The sequence below is a fragment of the Papaver somniferum genome, chromosome 8, assembly GCF_003573695.1.
Source record: "Papaver somniferum cultivar HN1 chromosome 8, ASM357369v1, whole genome shotgun sequence".
In the NCBI taxonomy this organism is placed as follows: Eukaryota; Viridiplantae; Streptophyta; class Magnoliopsida; order Ranunculales; family Papaveraceae; genus Papaver; species Papaver somniferum.
The window spans coordinates 10,934,939-10,952,767 of NC_039365.1; positions in this window are offsets into that span (position 1 = coordinate 10,934,939).

A 17,829-nucleotide genomic window follows, 5' to 3' on the forward strand; every position below is an offset into this window, starting at 1 on the left:
GGTACGCCAACGTTGGGTTTCTATTGTCTAATCTTTCTAGAATATTATCTTGACTCATTTGGTTATTTGTCCAAGTGTACGGGTCGCCTCGAAATCCCAAATCTATAAACCCCATCTGGTCCAGCATTGTGAGGAGAGGTTGAGATTGAGCATAAGTTACTTGCCTTCCTCCTTTTTTCTCTGATTGATCCAAGACGTCATTGAAGTCTCCTAGTAAAAGCCAAGGTATAGACGGATTGGTGTTGCTGAAGATTGTTGGGAAGTCTTTCCACAGGATTTTCCTTATATCCGGATACGGTGGACCATAAATGCCTGTGCAGAACCAAGGTTGTTCAGGGATGGTGGAGTAACCATTGTATAGATGTAATTTTGTGAATGACGTAATATTTGGATATTGAGGTTATCGTCCCACATTAGACAAAGACCACCTCGCCTTCCAATTTTTGGGACGGAGAAGTAATTATGGAACTGAAGCGATTGTGCTAGGCTTCTCATGTGATGATCATAAGCTAAGTTTTCATATAAAACAAAATGTTGGGTTTATGAAGGGACACCATCCCTCTTAAATGTTGAATAGGCGATGGATGGTTTATACCTTGACAATTCCAAGCTTGAATAGTCATTGTTGCTTCTCAAAAAGCTAATATTTACTTACTCTGATCCTTGGCTTTTCCCAGTTGAATTCCATGGAATAGTAATAAATATCCACCTCCAGGCATATGTGGCAACCCGAGTAAGCCCCGAGCAAAAGGAGTGGGTGCATTTAATAATAATGTTCATAGGAGCATCCAGAAACATGGAAGAACTAGGATTGGAAGTTTGATCAAAGAAGGAAAAGAAAGAAAAATAAAATATTAATAAAATAATGAAAAATAGGGAAACCGTGGGATGGGGCCCACATGGTCGGTCGGGAAGCTGTGCGCCGGTTTTGGCTGGTCCTCACTGCTTTTCCTTATTTTTTTATATTATTTTATTATTATTAGGGTTTCCTATTTTAAGAACTTCCTCTTTCTATTAAAACTTCTGAAACTTTCATACTTCTCCATGAATCATTTGGTTAGCAAAGCAAGTGGTCCTACAACCATCATGACATGTTTTTCTACCACCATGAAAATTATTAAAATAATACTATTTTTAAATTTTTAATGGTGGTCCTTTTATCACTATTAAGAGTTTCAGTTAAACTCAAATTCTTCATACAATGATGAAATAATGCTCGATGGACCATCAGAAAATACTGAAATTCTTAGGATTGGTCTGCGAACTGCATGACGACATGAGAATGCCATCATGACCGGTCGTGGTCGACCATTTGGCTTGAAGAAGCCGGTCCCACCTCTTTTGATTTTTATGACCTAATTAATCATTCAGAGTCCATATTTGATTCAAACTTCTTCCTACAACTGGGAATGGTTGTCCACACACTATCAGATGGTCCCACGACCACCAAGGGCCGGTTTCACACCCCTTTTACGGTCCCTTTCTTTCCATAATTAGGTTCTACAACCTATTGCTCAGTCAAGCACAATTTAAACAATGATTCAACAACAATTAATCAACCTTTCACCGACTGCTCTGCAAAGGAGTTTGCTAAATGCTCATTCTAGTGATGCAGTTTAACGGTGGGAAGTAGAAGATTCGATTCTCGGACTTTTGAAAAGATTTGGTTTAAGATTAATTAAGAAAAATATTAAAGAACAACTAATTATATTGTCCAAAGAGAGGGAGAACCAGGGTTTCAATTCCACTACTTTTGATGTTTGTAGATTCCATAATTAATTTCTCTAATTTACTCACAAAATTACTCAAGGGAATTTAGAATCCAATCTCATGCATCGGAGGATCAATCGTCGAAACTTTGTTTTTTACGAATTTTGTCGTTAATTTAAAGTCTATTTTTCCTTCGCTTAAAAAATATCGGTAGCATAAAAATTACCCAAAATAATTATTCTCAAGCATATAAAGAAGAGAAAAAAATCTAATAATAATAAAATAAAACTTAATTAGAGAGTAATAATTAAAGAAAACTAAATACTAAAAATTACACATAAGAAAATAGTTTCCTCCTCAACACTAAAAACTAATTTAGCTACTCATGAATCGGAATTTTTAGTCGCTAAAGGTGTTAAGCGACCATAACAGCTCAGCTGCAAAAGATAACAACCACTACGGTTCTAATTGCAAAATGTCTTTGGATACCGAGTAACTAATGATAAGTGGATTTTGTGGTTGAATAGTGATAGCTTCTGCGAATTTTTTTACGACCTTTGTTCTTCCCGTTCTTGGTTGTAACAATAGAAAATATTTTCCTGCAACCTTCAATTCTCTCGATTCTAGGTTTTTATTCTTCTCCAAATTCTCTGTGTAACTTCTCTTCATCCCAGGCAACCTATTTATACATAACAAGGGATTGGAATCTCACTGTTTAATGCAAATAATCCTCCCTTTACTCCTCTGCAATATATCGAGATTTTATTTCCTTCTTTATCTCTGCACGTTTCTGTTGTTGATTAACTTTCCTTCTTTAAATCCTTCAAGCTCCAAACATATTACCAACATAAATTAGATTGCGTCAAACCTTTTCAAACACATGGCAACCTCCATTTGACACGGAAAACCCCACTTCTCTGCTTTGATCAAACTCGATCATCGAGCCAATTCTAGTGAATCGAACTACCGAATTAATCCTTTTAATCTCAAACAGGTCCAACAAAGCCAAATCCAATAATTGAATCTCTTCCGAACACGCCTAAAAATCCAGCCCTAATTCTGCATCTTTCTGTTTCGTTCCAACTCGAAATGTAGCCAGTTTTGATCCAACCTAACGACTTTACTGACCCTTTTTAGGTCTAAGGAATAAACCCAATCAGTTTCAGCCATTGAATCTCAGTAAAACACCTCCAATTTTCAAACCCTAATTCTGCTGCAACTTCTCATTTTCCTGCCAAAATCAATTTCAAAAGCTTGAAGATGGACACCCCTTAACCAATCCAGGGGTCCCTTTAGTAGCTGTCTTGAGAGGGCCTTTACTTAATTTTTGGAGTGACCCTAATAATTATGGAGATACATTTACGGGGCGTTTTCAACACACTTCTGGGGTGCCCTTATCCAAAGATCGGTGCCTTTAACACTTTTCTGATTCGATTTCTCCAAAAATGTTTCTTTCCCAAAATACCTACACACATTAAACACCCTAATAAGTACAAAAATGAGCACTTAACAATATAGAAACTTGTGGACAATTCAGGCACATACATGTGTCTTTAATCTAGCATCTGGATACTACATGGTCGGTCCATCACTCATGCATGTAGTCGGTCCCTCTCACATCAATTGGTTGATTCCCAGTTAATCATCCATTGATCATCTATTAATCATAATTAGGGTTTTGAACTGGATGCTCTTTCTAACATTATTCTGAATAGGTTCAATCACTAATATTTTAATATTGATCCGGCAATTAATATCTTAAATAATTAAATAATACTCGCTTAATATTTTTTTTTATTAATATTTTATTTGGTCTTGCTACCGATTATTCATGGATTTAGCAATATTTTCTCTGACTAGCAATACTTGCTCTAATCATCAATGCTCCATATAGCAATACCCTAATTGCTTCAGCTAGCAGTTGGTCACGGCCAACAAGGTTCAGAACCGTAACTTTTGGCAATATTTAATTGCTTAGAGCAACATTCCTCTTACTGATCCAGCTATCAGTATTTCATTGGTTCATCAACCAATATTTGGTTCCTCAATTGATCATTATTGTAATCTCTCCTCGTCATTCGACTGATTCATGACACGTGGATCGAGAGAGACTTATGATCATTCAGAAATGATTATTCTCGTAAGTGCTCAGTGCATAACATCATGGTTTATGATCGATCCAGCAATCTCATTAAACCATCACCAGGTCATTCGACTATCATTACTGCTTCAACTAGCATAATGACATGTCATGACCAAAAGCAGTAAAACTGGCTTACTCTCTTGGTCACAAAAATATTATCCTGGAGACAGACTTTCCGGACGTGGCAAATGCCGTTAACATAAAGGAGTTCACTATCTTATGGGAGCTCAAAAGTACTGTACTCACTCTTGTGAATAAATGTGCTGATGCCTTGGCTAAACTTGCTAGACGTAAGGGGATTACTTGTACTTCGTTGGCTAATCACCCTAGTTTTGTTTCTTGTTTTATGTTGTCAGACAACCTTCCAACTTAAAGAAAAGAAAACACATAAAAGAGTTCAAGTGTTGACATGGCAAATATTGCGGGTTATCCGGTGTAGTTGTTGACAGCACTCATGTAGCTCATTCTAGTCACTTGCACTGTTGCTCTCAAATGTTTATTGACGCTATGTTTCTACAGAAAACATCAGAGTAGTCTCCTGACACTCTCAAAGATCAAATGCTAATTATAAATTTAGCTAATAACCCTAACAGCTATAAGTTAACATCTCCAATGCTTAAGAACCAGTAATTACCAGCCTGGTGACCATGACCCTGGACCTCGGACTTGAAAAAGTAGTACCAAATATTCTTGTTGGGACAGCCTTTCCTTCCAGTAATTTTTCCTTGACTGCGGCCTTTCCTTCCAGTTCCTGAAACTGTCTGTAAGACGAACAACTCCAGACCTGAAGGCTTGCTAGCTTCAAATGTCTGGCTGACAAATTCATCTTCAAAACTCTACCATCAACAACAAAGTGTTCAGTAAGTACAGAAAACCAAGCAGCCTACATAATTGATCTCCACCATCAATCATTTCACATCCTGCAGTAGCTTCAGTATTAATACCATCCTCGAAGGAGAATGGTGTCATATATTTCTGCATAGCTGTATTACAGCTGTATTACTTTAGAGGGAAGAGCGACATGATGCAGTAGACGAGTTGGTCACCAGAAACTCAAAGTTGGTGTAAGCCTTTGGTCCAACGGAGGGCAAGGGCTGCATCATCATAGGCACACACTGCATCCTCTGCTGTGTCAAATGTACCAAACCATAGGTTTTCCTGTGAATGGCCTCACGGTTAGTCATTGGGGGGCCTAGTCCCTGTACAGTTTTTTGCTTTTTTAATTTTATTTTGACCGAGAAAAAGAAAAAAGAAAGTACCAAACCATAGCCTAACCTTCTGAAAGGAATTTTTGATCTCAGCCACCCATCTCCCAGACGGACTCTGTCTTACTCCGAGAAATCTACGAGAACTACTACCGCGGCCAAGATCAGACGAAAATGAGATTATGAGAAAACCTTTCCTTTCACATGACCTTTGACTGGTTCTCGCATAGTGTTATTGTTGCTGAGTAAGGTGGCTGCCGTGAGATACAGATGATGATTCAAACCTAATGGTATGGAATAACCACTTTATAAACACAAAGAGGATTGGCAAAAAGGATCTAAGTGGGGAAAGAATACCAATGAAAAACGGTTCAACATAGCATGATCCAAAATCTAATAAAAATAAATTGCAACCTTTCTATTGCAGGCCAAGGAAATTACAAACCGCTAACTCGCTAAGCCACAGGTGTCCAAAACAGGCAAGGTTAATCCAAAAGATTTGAAAAGACATTTCCAACCTGAAACAGAACATGTAGTCCATTACCTTTTTAAATCAGTTCCCTCCACCGTCACATCTGTCCATTTTAAGAGACTAATACGATACAGTAGTTATAATGGAATTTCTCGTTTTTGAATTAAGATCACAAAATAAAAATAAATAATAATAATCTAGAATCCACACTCAAAATGGAATCATGATGGAGGAAAAGAGAAAATCCCAAATAGGGTGCTAAAGCAAAGAAGTTCAAGTATGACACCAGTACTAGAGGTGGCAACGGGTCGGGTTGGGATCAACCAGTAGCGGATTAGACGGGTTCCGGATTGGTACTAAATAACCCTAACCCGGGCCGTTTACTATGGGTTCTATATTGCCAACCTAACCCGTTGCTGGTTAACCCGCGGGTTGAAGGGTCGGACCTAGGTTGTTAGGTGGAACAAGCTTTGCGTATTTTAAAGGATAAAAAAGTAAGGCAGTTGATGAGGATCGAACCGCGTACCTACTGCTTAGGTATACAAGCTCATAACCACTAGGCAAGACGCTCAGTTGTTCAAAAGATACTGGTCCCAGAATCTTAGAATATTCTTCAATACGCGCGGGGACTTCAATATATCTATAGATTGTCTATGCCGACAACTTTCTTAATCCCTAGAAAATACTCGTCACCTCCTCGTTTTATTTCTTTACTTTTGTTCTATCTCCATTATCATCTACTGAAGTCCTGTACGAACATGCTCTTTCGTTCCTTTTTTCTTTGAATCGATCGTCATCAACGGTTTCTTTCTTTTTATTTAATCGATCGTCATCAACGACCTTGCTCATTGTGATCTCAAGATTATATATTTTTTTCCTCTTGATATTATTATTGTGGTGGTGTTAAAAGCGGAGCCAGGATTCGAAAAATGGGTGGGTAATTTACCAATCCACACATATTTAAGGGGGTGTAAGAGCAATTGCAGTGGTGCAATCAAAACCAAAGATCAAAGATCAAAAAAAAGATCAAATTTTGGGTTTAGTCCGTGTTGTCACGTAACGGTGGCGATTAAAATTTGGTCGCGCGTAATTTAAAGATCCGCCCCAAAAAAATTTCATCGGGCGTATCTCAAATGTCCGCCCAATCAATCACCAGGCGGACTTTAAGTTTACGCCTGTCAACAGGCGTACTTTAAGTTTACGCCTCATTTTTTTTTTTTTTTTTAATTTGGATTTTCATCGGGGGTAATTTAAATCTCCGCCCGTTAACAAGCGTACTTTAAATTTACGCCCAGCAACAAGCGTACTTTAAATTTACGCCCGACTATATTAGGATTTGGTATTTGGTCGCGACCAAATATGGTCTGGAATTTGATCTTTGGTTGGGATTTGATCTTTACTCCGTCCCACTGCGTCACGATCTCATCCCAAATTTTTGGTTATACTCGCCCACTGTGGATGCTCTAATAGGACTAAAATGACCAAAAATGACTAAAAATGAAATAAATGAAGTATAATTGGGCGTAGGAGCTCATATTTGAGTGTGGGCAATTCATGTGGCTCCACCCCTGGTGGTGTTGATAAGGAATCAATAGATTAATTTTTTTAGATTTGTTTTCTGTTTTACTGGTTGGGCTTGTATAATATGTGAACCAGCTGAAGAATCGAGATTATCATCAAGGAGTTTGACGAAGGATTTGTTTGTTAAATGTATACGTGAATGTCAGAATCAGTTTATTTGTTTTATATCTAAACTAGTTGTTAGGATTTCGGTAAATTTGATTGTAAATTTCTAACTATAGTTGGTATTTAAGCCTTTAAAGAGAGAATTCAAATGAAACCTTGATGATGATGATGATTTGTAAATTAATTTTGTGGAAATCAGTGGTATATTTTACTCTAAAATCCTAGAGGACACGATCTAAAAGAAAGCGACGGGTTAGGAGGGTAACCTGCGGGTTAGGCGGGTCCAACCCTTTTATCAGCGGGTCCTGAAGTCATCAACCCTAAACCGGCTTGTTTAGGCAAAGAGTTAAGACGGGACGGGTTTACGGGACGGCTTGTTTAGGCAAAGAACTCAACATCCCTAGATTTTGTAATAATACTCACACCAAAGTCAGAAAAAATCGGAACACACAACCAAAAATTTACATGTAGAAGTATATTCAGCATACCCTATACGAAGACACAATCAACATTTTTGGTTTCTATCTAGTTCTTTTAGTAAGAGGAATGACAATCTTAGTCAAATACCCTCACACTTTGACGCATTTAAAAGAAGGTCATCTAGCTTTCCATAAATTGTATGGAGTTTCATCTGATCCTTAAAAAGGGTACTTTATTCAGGATATACTAGTTAAGAGTATTGCCTCCCCCCACAAGGTCGCAGGTAATCCTGAACTAACCAACATGGCAATTCCATCTCCTTAAGGATACGGTTGTTATGTTCAAGGCTTCTAATTGGTTTTCAACTTCAAGTTTATACATATTAAGGCTTCTAAGGCATCATCCTTATCCCTAAGCAAGTATACAAGATAGTACCTCGTACAATCATCTACGCAAGTTATAAACCATCTTTTACCATAGTGGTTTTGGGTTGAACTCATGTCAACTAAGCCTAACTGAATTAATTCTAAGGTCTTAGAATTACTCTAAACATTTGTGCTAAAATTTTTTATAGCATATTTTGATTCTATATAGATTTCACTTGTGTTCAAAATCGAAACTACATTTGGGTACGCAGCATATGCTGGCAAGTGTAAGCATTGACTTATAAGTTTACGGTTCCAAGTGTACCGCGCAAAACATTCAATCGCACAAAGAAAGCACAAGAATCAACTATGTTCACTTCATCAGTTTTTCTGTTAAGCTTATATAAACCCAAAGTCCTATAACTCTTGCCTAAAAAAAAATCACTGCCTAGTTACAACAAGTTTTCTAGATTCAATTAAAATTTTAAATCTTTTACCATCTACAGCAGAACAAGATACAAGATACTTGCATATGCTCGGAACATGAAAACTTCATTCAATGTGAGAATATTACAGATACGAGCTTCTGCTTGACCTTTTCCTTTTATACAACCTCTGTTGCAGATGAGTTACTCATGAAGAGTTTCTCGACATCCCTTATCCTCTGATAAGAGGTGAACATGTCTCTGTTTCAACAAACATACTTAGTGGCTCAAGAGTCCACCCGCGTCTCTCACATTGGTTATTAAAATAACTTCCGACATCATGACACTGAACTCGTTCTAGTTTGTTTCAACTAAATTAGCATTAACTTTCTACTTATTAGGATTTTTATGTTGTTAACAATTTACTTCTGTGTGTCCAGGAATTTTACAAACATAACAATCACCCTTAATTAAGGTAATGCCGGATTCAGTTTTACGAAACATACCTTTCTTATGAAGACTACGCTTAGAGTTGTGTTTGATGTTCTTGCCTTTGTCATCTTTGGAAGACTTGTGCTCATCCACATGCGCCTGGTAGCCATGTCCCTTTTTAATTTCATGTCACAATCTTCGTTTATACTCTGACTACAGACACGGTAATTTTCCAATCACCTAATAATACACCACATCTCACAAACCTTAGTTCCGAATCGAAAAATAAAATATGCGTTTTGAAGATAACATCTAGATCTACAAACTTCGTTTGCATCACCATTTCAAAAAACTCATGGTTACCCCATAAAAACTACTTTAGTTAACAACAAATTTCTGCCCGTCAGAATTTTTCAGGAACGTTTCTCTGTTTTGTAAAATATCAAAAAAATACTTTTACAACTCCAAAAATTCTAAATTTTTTATGTGGTACCAAATCACCTATTGGTATGTGGCAGTTAATAAGTGCATTCCAATGTGCTACCGCAGGAGTTGGTTCATGTTTTGGCTCAAAATACTTTTCGGAGTTCTTTGTTCCTTCAACCAGCAAAGTGAAATTTTCATTCTCCACATCGAGATCCATTTGGACGCAACAAAGTTGTCTTAGTATTCTCCTTGGATTATATATTGCGTAGCCGTTAGGATACCAAATTGGTCCATAATAAGGCGAGACGATAGAGAAACCATTCAAGTCGTCTTCATCTACAGAGACATCGTCGGGTACGGCGTATGGGTGAAATATCACAACATTCACCGTAAGTTCATCGAATATCTCCCTCAACGAAGTCAACTTCTCTTCTTTAGACTTATTTTGTGTGTCCAAAAACAACCACTTTCATGTTGTAGGTTGGTCATAGGGATAAGGTTTCCTTTCTGAGCCCAATCCCAATTTAGGGAAGTGGTCGTAAATCCAAACCTATGCAAAAATTATAAAAATATCCACGTACATGAAAATTGAATTGGAAGCACAAAAATTTATCGAATACTTTGCTAATTAACAATGTAGAAAAACTCACCTGAACAAGAGTTAAGTAACCTCCAATTTGATTACACTTAATCCTCGACCCTTTGCTCATATCTTCTAAAACAAAAGAAAGCACACATGTGGCCCAAGAGTATTTGTTCATCTCATCGAGATGCACCAAAAGCTGTAGATAATGTGCATCCACCCTATTTCCAGAAGTGTCGTGGAAAATGACAGTTCCTAGCATATATAACTAATAAGAGGTGACATGATGCCTAAGGGTCTCCCCGTCCATCACCAACTTTACTTTCACCAACTTATTTTTTGTCCCTCCAAATGCTGCCTTCAACTTAACCAACTTTAATTTCTTCAACTTCTTCTTCAATGCTCCATTTTCCTCATATGAATTATACTCATCGCCTTTTTTAGGGGACCTCACAGAACGTCTAAACTCACATTGATACTTTCTTGCATCCCATCCTAGACATTTTTGAGCTAATTCTTCAAGAACTTCATAACTCATCGAGGGGTTGTAGCCTTCTCGAAGACATTTACCTTCCACTGGTAAGCCGGTGATATTACGACAATCATCGGGAGTAATTACGATCTCGCCGAATGGAAGATGCATCGTATATGTCTCGGGATAATGCCTATAGAGAAATGCGGATACGGCAATAGCGTCAAATTCCACATGTGCTAACTGAATAGCTCGGTATAACAAACATTCTTTAACCTTCGCTACAAACTCGTCACACTCCAAAGAAAGATCCCATTTGGCCGCCTTTTGACGTTTAATAAGACGAACTGCATCATTATGATCCTATGAAAACAACATAACACTATTAATACTTGACAAAACACAACTAATACGAAAAGTTCTTAACACTATGAACTTAAAGGAAACCTTTGTCGCATAGATCTTCGCAGCACATGAGTGTTTGTAGCCAAACAATTTTGCCCCTCCATCATTTGGAGTACCATAAGTTGGGTACACTGGATCCAAACACAAATTATCAGGGGGAATGTGTGAGTATCTTTTGCTAGGCTGCTTCGGCTTCCTTTTCTCTTTAGCAGGAACAATTTCTTGCTCTTATTCATCATCAGTCTCCTCTTCATAATATTCCTCCTCCTCTTCATAATCTTCCTCCTCTCCATCGTCTTCCTCCTCTTGTCCTTCTCCTTCTCTGTCGGATCCTAGTTCTTATTCCTCTACATTTTCAACATCTTCTCTTTGTTGTTCAACCTCTTCATTTCCTTGCTCTTCTTCATCATCATTCTCTTCTTCAATAACATTATCAATTGCATTCTCCATCACCTCTTCATTGACATCTTGAATTACATCACGAACATTCTCTTGGTTGACTTCCGGTAACAAGCCCCTCCATGTTTAGCATTTGTGGCACCACGCTTTCGTAAATCTAAATGTTTTGCTCCACGAGGGGTGGGAGTTCTCAAATCCTCATCTAGTTATTGTCTTAATCTTTTTCCTTTGTTCCTAATGAACAAAAACCAAAGTATTAGCTAAACATAAGAGAATATTGTGTTATCAAATGAAATAGAACTAAAGAATAAAGTAAACACAAAACTCGAAGTTAGCAGACCATAGTTCGGTTACCTGAAAAAAACTGCGAGGAAACCGAACTAAATATTTCAAAAGTTCGGTTAGCCAAAAAATTTAACGACAAAACCGAACTCATTCTTAACTTTTGAAAAATTGAGTTCGGTTACGAGGGTTTTTTATGCAAGCACACCGAACTAACTATTTCAAAAGTTCGGTTACCAAGAGAAATTATCGACCAAACCGAACTCATTCTTTCAAAGGAAAAATTGAGTTCGGTTACGAGAGATTTTTTTGCGAGCATACCGAACTATATAGTTTGGTAAACAGATATTAGTATATTTTTTGCGAGAACACCGAACTGTTCTTATTTTTAGGAGTTCGGTCAGCAATTATAGGGTTACACACAAATTTCTCCTAACCGAACTATCTACTGTAACAACCATTTTCAATGGGTTTTGATGATTTCTAATCGATTTCTTCAACAAATAACGAATTGAAAAGAATGGGTATGAAGGAAACTACCCGCGGATTTCCATTTCACTTGAATCAGACTTCTTTGTTGCGGTTGGATGATTCATTTTGCCTATCAACAGTGTTTCAAGTTCTTTAAATTTTAGCAATTCTTTGTTGACGAAGAAGAGGAAAAGAGGAGAAGATGAAGAAGAAAAGAAAACAACATGAAACTGATTTTGTTTCTTTTAATTTAAGTTTTAATTAGTGGGTATGGGTTAGATTAGTGGGTTATTAGGGTTAGTTATAATCTTAATTAGAATAAAAGCAGATTAGTCTTCCCTAATCTTTTAGGACAACCCTTATAATATAGGGTGAACATTTGTATCACAAAGTAGTCCCCCACCTTTTTTGAGTAGTGCCCAAAAAATCGTTCTTTTGTAGTGCAGTCTGTGTTGGAGCCCAGGCCAACTTCAAATGCCGGTTCTTCTGTCATACTTTGTGCTTGTTGAAAAGCGAATGGAATACAAGTGTGATCTGGATGTTAGTTTTAAGTTTTAATCTTCTTGTGATTGACAGCGTCAGAAGTTGAAAATCTTTGAAAATTAAATGATACACTACAATGCAAGGTTTTTAAACTCGTACGAGTCACGAGTTGATTTGACTCGTACGAGTCGTGTCAATTATTTTGAAAACGTCTCAAATCGGGAAATTGAATCGAGTCTCTTATAAAGCGTAAGATTCTCATTTTGGTCAACGATTCTTGACCAAACTGACTCTAAATCAATCTGTTCCGTCTGGAAAAAAAATGAAGTCAGCTGGGGTTTCGACTCTGAGACGTACTATTCAGTTATACTTCCTCCGTACTAGTTTAGATGCCTAATAAGATTTTGCATAAAGATTAAAAAAACAAAAAGAATAGTTTTTTTTCCAAAAATATCCTAGGTTCCTAATTTTTAGATGTCTAGATTTTTGTTGTTTATTTGGAAAAAATCAAATTAAAGAAAGTATATAGAGAAAAATATTTATGAGTGTGTCTAGAAAATTGAAATACACAATTCTCTATGTTGTAGGATGATTCCAAATTAGGGGAAAATCAGGATGAAAGGTGGATATGAAGTATAGCAAATATTTTAGGACCAAAAAAATCATCTATTTTTGCATCTAAATTAGGACGGAGGGAGTAATACTCACATCCACTGAGCTGCGTGGACAATTTTGATAAAATTCACATATTTTTCTTTATTTAATAATTTTAATTATAAAATCATGTCATAATTGTGTTAAAATGGATTGTTTTCATCCTAAATTACATTACACTAACTAAATATCATGACAAATATATCTATCAAAACTGACAGTGAATCTACGATTCATGATTCAACACACTATTCGATTCATTGAAAATGAAAAACGATTCACGATTCGGTTCACAATTTAAAAACTTTGTTAAAATGATTTAAGAAAAAAAAAATAAGAAAACTCATGAGACGTGGTTATATATACAGAGACTTTTCTTTAGTACTTAGAGCCAAGGAGAAAAGCAAAATTTCTTCTTCTCATTAAAACTGCACATTTCCGAGCTCAATTTTGTGTACACTCTCTGAGAATGATCATATGACAATTCAATCTTATTCTCTACTTAAACTTTCGATAATTAGACAATGATAGAAAATTTCTTACTTTCCAACCAAGAGAGAGTTGTAGGATAATGAATAAAGCCATTGGATAATGAACGATTTGACCAATCGAGTGAGATAAAAAGAAAAATGAGATGTTGTATAAAAAAAATATTTTTAAAACATAATCAATATAATTGTATCAAAATTCAAAACCTTCATTTAGATAAATAAATGTGGAAACCTAAACCCTGAAGTCTTATAGTTTGGTGTGGTTCTTGACTTGATTATTTGACTGTGATTTTTCTTGCATTATTTTTTCCGTATATGTGGTAGCTGCCTATTTGCATGATAACATGTAGAGCAGGTTAAGAATAATGCAATACGGAGATTGCAGGAGATACGAAAAGACGAAAGAGATACAAATTAGAAGAATAAAAGGTTTTGCAGAAATATAAAGTTGTAAAGAAAGAAGACCTTTTAATAAACCCATTGATTAATAATAATAAGATTATCTCTAAACAATAAAAACAGCCTCTATAAATAGGCTTATAATAGACGACTAAGAAAGAAAATCTACCTAAACTAGGAAAGCAGAGTCTCGTAAAACAAGAAATAAAAGAAACTAAAAGAAACAGAGAATTAGGTCATCAACTTTTCCTTGTAATATCTTTAACTCGTGCTCTTTTGGACTTAATCTATAGTGATCTTGATTAGGAAGAGAGGTTCCTGGTATAAAATTCATTTGATGATGTAAATTCCTTAATGGAGGTAAGGTATTAGGTAATTCATCAGGAAATAACTCACTAAAAGAATATAATAAATCTTGTACCTTATTAGGAATCTCCACCATAGGTTTAGTAGCTTCATGAGAATTCAGAGTATGAGTTTATTGTAGAGAGCGAGAAATGGTAGCGACTAAAGCAATTGTTTTCAGTTATGAATGCTCTTTTACTGAAGTAGAAGATTGAGAAGGCCATAATACCTTTGTAAAATCACCGTGAACAAAAGTATATTTATTTTCATAGCAGTTATGAACAACATAAATATCATACTGCCATGGTCTTCCCAAAATTAGATTTGCATCATTCATATTAATTACGTCGCAAAGAGCATAATTTTCATATCCAAGGACTGAAAACTTAACCAAACACTGATGAGTTATCTTTTGAGTGGAAGAGTTGTTTATCCACCTCAAAGATGGATTTGGATGAGGAGGAAGAGCATTTCTATCAAAATCATTGGTTTAACTTCATTCTTTAACTGCTCTGGGAGAGAGACTTGCCTTCTCAAAATCAGGAAATCACCGGTTGGATTTGCTAACCAAGTGTAATAGGTAATCCCAATTTCTCAACTAACTTTGCAGCTACATAATTTTTTATACTTCCATTGTCAGTGATCATGCTACAAAATTTTCCTTCAATAACAAACTGAGATTTGAAAATACTATGCCTTTATGAAAGACATGGTTCAGTAATTAGTATTGGACGTATGACACCAAGAAAATATGCATCATAAGATTCATGCGAATGCAAGTAATTCTGATCTTCATCCTCTAATACTTCTTCTCCTTGTGTTTCTTTTTGAGTTTCACTAATGTAATCATGAACTTACAACAATCACTATAAGTATGACCAGTTTGGTTGCACTTATTATACTTTTCTCCACTAAACTTGGAATAAGGATTAAGAGGTTTTGGTAATAGAGGAAACTTCTGCTGATACTTATTACTTCTGGTGTTTGGAATAATATCTCTTTGGTTTGAAGTCTGAGGTGGTTTAGTAGGTGGAATATCAATTAATGGTGAATTTTCTGCAGGAAGAAGTATTTGGTTGTATGAAAGTTTGTTATTGGTGGTTGTTGAATGGGTCGACTATAACTTATTTTTTGATCATGAGGACCATCTTGGTTACCAGAATAAGAATTATATTGTTTTGTAGCCCTATTATATGTTTGATAACGATTCTGACGTGGTTGTGTCTGGCTAAAAGTATTAAGTACACGTCTCTCAATCTTAATAGCTTGTTGAATAGCTTCAAGCATCGCATATACTAATTGAGTCATTCCTTGTTGTATAAGTCTATTTAAACCTTCTATAAAACGTGCAACCACTTGTTCTTCAGACTCATTCAATTGATTGCGTGCCACAAGACTGTAAAATTCAGCCACATATTCTTCAACAAGTCTAGCTCGTAGTCTACACTTCTGAAGTTTGATAAATAGTTTTTGTCTAAAATCTTTAGGTAGAATCTTATATATAATTAAGTTTATCATTCTTTCCCACGTATAGGGGCTTACCATATTTGATACGATCTTCACATAATTTCTCCCACGAAGATGCTGCTCCTCCTTTGAGTTTATATGCAACAAGTCTCACCTTAGAATGGTCAGGTACTTCCATGAATTTGAAAAACGATTCTACTACATAAAACCAATCCATCAATTCTTTAATTTGTAAACCACCATGGAAGTTATGAATATCATCTTTCAATTTATATTCTGGTAAGGTTTCGTAGGGTTTCATACGAGACTTCAATATTCTATCTTTTGTCCACCTTTTTTCTTGTTCTTCTTCTAACTCGTCATCTTCATCACTGTCGAGATTCAAAACTGTAAGTTTTTTACTTGGACTGTCAAGAAAACTTTCGAACTGCTTTTTGTGTTTAAGCTCACGTAAAACTTTTTCAGGAATACCAGTCCTTTGAAAGAATGAATTTCTTTTAACATTCTTTGTGTCATCTTCTTTCTCTTCTTCTTTATCATCAAATAATCCATGCATGTCTTTATCTTCCATTCCTACATGTTTCGATAACATGATCATGTAACCTTCATGACTTTCAAACTTCTTCTCGACTTTATATATTACAGACTTGATGCTTGCTTCAAATTCTGTTTTAAGATCCGTTTTAAGATCTTCAAAATCTTTCTTGATGGACGTTTTTAGTTCAATAATATCTGCTTTCGTAAGTGGTTTATATGTCATTGAACTTTTTACAAAAAGAAAACTAAAGGCTGATGATTTTTCTTTTTAGGGTTTGAGTTGCGGAAGGGGTTTAAGGATCAGACTTTAGATAAGAATGTAAAATCTTTGGCTGTGCTACCAACTAATGTATAACAGGTTAAGAATATGCAATACAGAGATTGCAGGTAATACAGAAAGACGAAAGAGATAGAAATCAGAAGAATAAAAGGTTTTGCAAGAAGAGAAAATTGTAAAAAAGGAAATATTTTAATAAACTCTTAGTAATATTAAGATGATCCATAGACAACAAAATCAGGCTCTATAAATAGGTTTACAATAGCCGACTAAGAAAGGAAATCTACCTAAGCTAAGAAAGCAAAGTCTTGTAAGACAAGAAATAAAAGAAACCAAAATAAACATCATAACTAAAGGAGGGTACTGGTATTGATAGGACTAGTACCAATGCATGTCATATTAATACTCCATGTGTTTCAAAAAGACCGTTCTCTATTCCATTTTGGTCTGTTTCAAAATTCTGTCTAGCTTCTGTTTATAGTCATATTTTTCGAATGAACTCTCTAATATACCTTAAAATTTTTTATATTCATAAATTCTTTTTTAATTGGACCAAATCTAAAATATTAATGAAATTTGTATAATTAAGGAAACAAATATATATCCTTCATTCATTTTTTGTATTTCCTATTTACAATCCCATAACAATTTTTGGTAATTTTTATTACTAACAGTTTTATGAATAAATTAGGAAAGTAATTAAGGGTATGCATGTAAACTGCTATGATCTCCTTAATATCTTGACAAAGTCAAAACAGACTGTTTTTTTTTTTGAAATGGAGGGAGTAAACCAATTTTCAGCGTGGGTGAATTGATACCCACCCAAATAATTTTGGTACTTCCCATAAGCAATCATACATACCAATCCTTGTAAAGTACACCAATATGGGACACTGGGTCTATGAATTTGGTACCCTCCCTAATAATTTTCGTATTTTCCTTTTAACAACTATGCCTATTTGCCTGTCATGGCATGACTATCTTTATGTGATAGTGGCGGTGCATAGCTTGACAGGGAAGAATAATACATTAAACACCACTTATATTACATTGGTTTCATATTTTGTAGCAAATAATTAAAGTACTCTTGAAGCAATTTTTTAATGAGAGACTGCTTTAGAGTTTAGTGCCTTGCATTTGTATATGATTTGTAATATTTGGATCTCATCGTTTTTCTTTTCTATGACGAGAAAAGGAAAAAAATAAGGAAAAACTCAAAAGGGTCACCAAAATAGTGAGAAAAACAATGTAAAAAAAAAAAGAAAAGAAAATTGGAAAAA